This window comes from Akebia trifoliata, chromosome 9 (genome assembly GCF_017979445.1).
Source record: "Akebia trifoliata isolate Shusen 1 chromosome 9, ASM1797944v1, whole genome shotgun sequence".
NCBI classification, from domain to species: Eukaryota; Viridiplantae; Streptophyta; class Magnoliopsida; order Ranunculales; family Lardizabalaceae; genus Akebia; species Akebia trifoliata.
Window position 1 is genome coordinate 14,270,888 of NC_141383.1, and position 6,453 is coordinate 14,277,340.

The following is a 6,453-nucleotide window of genomic DNA, read 5'->3' on the forward strand; positions in this document are numbered from 1 at the left end:
AAAGAGATACCTTGCCTCGGAGATTAGAAATCAGATCCAGGACAGAACGAAGCAAGGAGTACGGAACAAGAAGCGATTTTATCAGATCTGAGGGAATAAAATCGTTGCACTCAGAAAAGGTGAGTATTTTTATTTTTTTTATATTATTATTTAGGTCTTGTTAGCAATGTAATTTTATTTGGGAATTAGTAGAGACCGGCGTTTGCCGGGCGGGGTCGGTGCCTAACACCTTCCAACCCCGTAACGTGATCCCCGGACCCGTATTTTTTCTTTTGTAGATTAGTTTATTTGCCTTTTAGAGTCAAAGTTTGATTCCTAGACCGTAATAACTAGGTAGCGATTACCAAACCTCAAAGGTCAAAAACGGATCCGCGTACCCCGCGGATCGAGGGCGCTTTCAATCACGATTGTCCCTGTGGAACGAATCTTACTCACCAAATTTTTATCTCATTATTTGCTCAATCTTACATTTTTGCAATCTACAAAACATCGATCACACATATTCCTGACTTGAAGACAGTGGCCACAGAAGAAAAACTACTATTCAAGATGATAATGTCAGATTTTTCTTTTGTTGTTTCGGAGTATTGAGTCCCTAGTGAGATTCCTATGTTCTTAAGCTATAACAGCAGCTACTAACACTTTCATATATCACCTCACACCCCTTTTCCACTTCTTATTTTATTTTTTTGTTTTAACATAGCCATGTGGCTGGAAAAATAACATCCCTCCATTTCGCTATTTGTTTTCTATTTTTTTCATTTCATTAAAACCCAGCACACATACCTACTGTCCCACTTGCCATTTGTCTTTCCCTTTTGCTTATGCCACCTCTTACATGTCCTTGCACCTTTAGCTTACAAGCACAGTTGATGCTCCCATTTTTTTAACATGTTTTTTCAGATGTACTTGCCATCTGCTGCCAATGTAGCAAGCCAAAGTAGCCATTGCCACTTCACACTGCCCACAGTAGTACACACATATGCTCAGCTCACACTACCACCACCTTCTTTCACATGCAATAGTAGCGAGTTGTTGCTATTTCATGTTCACAATAGCAGCTGCCATTGTTTTTTTTTTTTTTTTTTTTTCCGATCATGCCAAATGGCTGTTCACAGGAACCCCATCTCACACTCTTACTTTGTAGCCAGCACACACATGGAGAACATGGAGGCATCTAAGCAATAGCAGCTTGAATGCCTTCTTAGGCCTTTCATCTTCAATTTATGCTTGCTGATTTTTCTTCTAAAAGAAATTGCATGCAGTCACTAAGAAACCTATCGATAATCCTCTTCTAAAAGTTGCACAATAATCAATGGAAGTGTTTTGCTAAAAAAGTAGCCATAACTTACTTCTAAAAACAAACTGGGGCACTCTGCAATGTGTTGAGCAAGGTTCATTACAGTTGGAGATGCAGGTGCCTCCCCCACTGTAATATTATTGAAATAAAAAACAGCCAAACTATCGATGGAAGATGCATACTATCATTAAAAATATAATAGGATTAATACAAGTATGAAGAATAATTTAGTCCCTATAGTTGACACTAAGATAAAGTGTCAACTTAAAGATACACTGAGATAAAGTGTCAACTATTTTTTTTTCATCTAAAACTGTGACAACTTGTGTGTACACTAGTTTTCCAAACTCACAAATAAATATTCCAAGTTACCTTCATAACTTATATATTAGAACACGATATCTGTTCTTGATTACAGCAGCCATAGCCATGAAGGCTTGTTCCACGTTAGTAGCATTTTTTGCACTTGTTTCCATGAATGAGAACCCAATTTCATCAGCAAATGCCTTAAAACTAAAACAAAGAATTAAAAAGAAAACCATATTCAATTTCCTCAAGCATACAAGGAGCTCTCATTATTTGTACAGATTGACAACAGAAATACAGACAAGATCCACCATTTAGTAGGTTCTAAGGCCAACATGTGTTGCTACAGTGAACCCCATGAATCTTTTTGCTAAGCAAAATTAACTTTGTTCCCCATAATTGAACATACAAACAAAAAAATCATAGATATTCAGTAACCTGAGTCATATTAGGTGCAAAAACCATCGCAATATTCCATGCATTCATCTTGTTGTGGTGTTCGTGTTGAACGACATCTACCATCAGATTTATTGCCCAGTCAAGCAAACTGGGTTTCCATTGAAAGCAGTAAGCTCACAACTTGAGTGCACTCTTCTTTTGTGTTGCAGTGCATTTCTTGCTTCGGCGTAAGTGAGTCGAGTACCCGAATAGGAAGTTCTCGAAACCATGCCTATTGAACATAAAAGAGACCCAGTAACCAATTTAGACAAAAATTTCAGCATAGAATAAAAACAGATTATTAAAATGTAAACAAGAGGATGTATTTACAGATTCATAAAGACTATATGTTGACGCTAAAGTCTAAAATTCTAAGTTGACAACATAAGGATCTGACGAATTTATGAGAAGAAACATAGTCATGACTAAAAATGTCTTATTCAAGATGGTTATTTGTTAGATGTATGCTATCCAACCAGTTGGACAAACAAAACAACGAGGAAAACTATGGTTAGTAAAGGTTACAAATTCCCAAATGAATACCTTTATTAAACCTGCCAGACAATGCACGTCAATTCCAAATGGTACAATTCCCTTGTTAAGCTAGTCCCATACGTACTCCTCTTGGCCATTCTTGGCGTTAATTCGAAATATACCTTGCCTTCAAACACAAATAGGTAAGAACAATATCATAAAAAAACACACAAAATGATATTCACAATAATTTTTTTAGTGGATTAATACAACAATAAAAGAAGAAAGAAACATACTTGAAGGCCTTGTTCAGAATACAAGCGCTTTTGCATCATAAGGAGAATTGTTAGCACATTGTTTCCCCTATTAAGCTGGTCCCATACATACTCCTCTTGGCCATTCTCGGCATTAATTCGAAATATACCTTGCCTTCAAACACAAATAGGTAAGAACAACATCATAAAAAACACACAAAATGGTATTCACAACAATTTTTTTAGTAGATTAGTACAACAATAAAAAGAAGAAAGAAACATACTTGAAGGCCTTGTTTAGAATACAAGCTCTTTTGCATCATAAGGAGAATTGTTGGCACACTGTTTCCCCTGTACACTGCACATGAGAAGAAAAGAATATGCATCAAGTAAGAAATCTGAGACAAGTGAAGCTAGAATAAGGATTATAACATAATTCATAATACAAAATATATATATATATATATATATATATAAAAACCTATGGAACCAAATTATAGTTCTCATAACAAAGTTTAGGAAGAATCACCAAATCAAAAAGTTGACAAAATTTCCTTTCTAGATTCATAATCATTAATCATGGCGAATGAATAAATCCACGCATCAGGCAAAACAAATCATCATTCCTTTCTACTCTCTTGTTCCATCTAATCGGACAAGCCAAATTAACTGTTATTCATTTCCCAATAGCTAACCAGACAAATCATACAGGTTTACAAACATCCACCCCTCTTTGACCAAGTAGAGTTTCCAACCATCTCCACGGCCACTTATCACGGATCTATCCCCTCGTCTCATTGGTCTTAATCTCACTTTTAAGAAAGAAAAGGTCGTTGTATTATCTTAAAAGTATGAACTAATCAACTAGCAAAAAGATGATGCTCATAGGAAAGAAGATTAAGTTAAAAAGGGACATTCATACTTCATCTGTTATAGCTAGGCAATCCATAGCCTCTCACATCCCTTGTCAACTTTCTCAACAGTTACATTCACAAAAACAACCATAATTGTACATGGAATGTGAAACCTTTGATTTCATAATATCCTTCAAGCCTTCACAAATAACAGATCATTTGGAAGAGAACATGTAGCCAAAGGATGAACATTATGTGTTGCATCACCAATAAGAACCAAGCTTATCAAAAATTTCAGCAGTGAAAAATTAGACCCCAAAGTATGCTGGATTATCTAAGGGCATCAATAAGAGGTTTGAAAATGAAAAGGAGATGTGAGAAGAAGAGTCAAAGAGTAAACAAGAAGAAGGTTACATGCTTTTGCATTTGTTGACTATAAAAAAAGTGGCTATGAAAGACCGTTTGGTTTTTGGATAATTTACAAATACCCTCCTTTTGGTGAATATTTTAGCTATTTTATGTTCTTTTTAAATTGGTCATATATATCTTGATCATGGTCTTTTATGAGAGACTAATAGAAAGGAATTGTCTATCCTCTAAAATAACAGAAAAAAAAGAGCGTCTTGATTTGAACATACCTTCTACATTTTGAGTTACTTACGTAGTTTCAAATTGATAGCATGGTCAACTACACTCTATTCAACCTCTTACAATTAACAAACGCCCCTCGTTTTATTTGGTTTTACAATTTGATTAATTATTTTATTTTCTATTTTGTTTTGTCTCTTAAATTGATGAGAAGAAAATAAATAATTTCCATGTAACCCTTGTTTTTTTCTAAAATGGGTTTAGTTTCTCAATTTTTCTCTTATTTTATCTTTTATATCATTGGGGAACATAAAAGAATTCCTACCAAATTAAGAAATGAAGATAAGGAAATTTTAGAGAAAATATCCCAATCTTTGGTGGAAAAAAAAAAAAAAACAATTCCCCTCAAAAAAGTTTTTTATCATAAAGATTGAGTAATTGAAGAAGTTTGTTTTTTCAATAAAAAAAACAAGGATTTTCACATTCCAGATTAGGGTATTTTGATTCAAAAAAATTTAGTCATTTTTAGAATTAAGATATTAAGGGAGTAAGTCATTATTTTAGAACTAGAGGAGGCATCTCAAATATTCACGAAAATGGAAGGGGTATCTCTAATATTCACAAAAACAAATTAAGGTCGCTTTTTCTATGTTTGGGAGCCCCTTTCAAATTGACTTTAGTTGCAAATTCGGTCGCTCACGCATAGAACCATCAGATTGAGTGGAAGGGGGAGAATCATTTTGTTTTAATATAAATAAATTTTACGTTTCAAATTTCGATCTTGCCACTATATAAGAATGAAATGATTCGACTCACCAAATCGACTGAGAGGCCTAAGCAGAAGGAATGGTCTTAGCAAGATAAAACATACATTCAAATAAAAACAACAAATATTATAAATATTAACTAAAATTTCTTTTAAATAAAATTTTAAATCACAAAATTATTTTGTGAAATCATAGATATATAATAATATTAAGTAAAATGATACTTTATCTTTTAATTTATTTTGAGCCTTAATAGTTGATGCAAATTCAAATCAGTCACTTTTTAAAATTGTAAAATTATCCTTTCACCAAATTAAATGACACAACTCTATAAAGTTAAAATATATCTATTTAAAAATTTAAAATAATTCTCTAGGTTAATTAAAATAATAATTTAGTATAATATAATATTGATCTTTACAATTCATGTGCATTCGGTTTATTTACTGATATCTATATGATAAAACACAACTGTGTAATTCAGTACACCAACTACAATTACGAAGATAAGTGTACATTCCATTTATGGTAGAGTGGGGTCTACAATAAAATTACCTTTCCTCTTCATCCCTTTTAATTTTATTGTCTTTCCTCTCTTCTCCTCTCTTTTTCAGTACCATCCCATCTAACTTTACTATATTTCATCTTTTATCCTTCTTAATCAAAAGAGAATGCCCTGACACTATACCTTTTTTTCTTAATAATTCGTCAATTGTATTATTATTGTTTTATCTTCTACCCCCTTAACTCAAAAGAAGGGCAAACTCTAGTAAAACAATAAAAATGAATCAACTCTTCACCAGCAATGATGACCCTTGCACTAAGAGAATCAAATATTTTTAACGAATTGAAGATTTCTTGGAGGATAAAAAAGTACCATATATACAAAATAAAAAGTATTTTGGTTTTTTCAATTTTACATGCAATGGATTTTGCAAGGAAATATGTTGTTTCTTCACAATTTTATTCGCTCAAATACGTACTATATTATTTTCGTCAAATCCCTTGAAAATAATTCAATGAACAATAATTGTTGAATCCACAAATATGTTCTTACCTGATTCATTGTGATCCACAAAGCCAGAGTGAATCAAACTAAGATCGAAATTGTGTGAGCAAATCCAATTACTTAGGTCAATGTACCCTTGCAATTTTTGGGAGTTGTCTAATTATTATTTAATGGTTGTCATCAAAATTTCCAATCGTATATTCATATTTCCACACATCGTTAGAAAAAGAAAACGAATCTTTTACGTGCAATGACTTTTTTTAATTGGCACATGTCGACCTCCATTAGGTAGTTTTCAAATCAAAGAGTATTTTGAACACGGAGAAGACCAAGCGACATGTCCTTCACATTGACTTGTGATCCAAAATGACTACTTTAATCATTTTAAAATATAAAAAACTCTATTCGGTCGGATTAGCTAATTTTTAAAATACTTACCTTATCTAAGATTTTATTTTTTTTA

The 6,453-nt window shown here is 32.9% G+C and overlaps 1 long non-coding RNA gene across 1 annotated transcript; it reads right to left on the minus strand.

Moving 5' to 3' along the window:
- Window positions 1-1,843: 1,843 nt before the first annotated feature.
- LOC147394350 (uncharacterized) lies at window positions 1,844-3,945 on the minus strand. The gene is made up of 3 exons (XR_015181384.1): window positions 3,695-3,945; window positions 3,057-3,130; window positions 1,844-2,947 (listed from the first exon to the last, which is right to left on the minus strand). It is a non-coding gene; the product is annotated as an uncharacterized LOC147394350 (long non-coding RNA).
- Window positions 3,946-6,453: the final 2,508 nt, after the last annotated feature.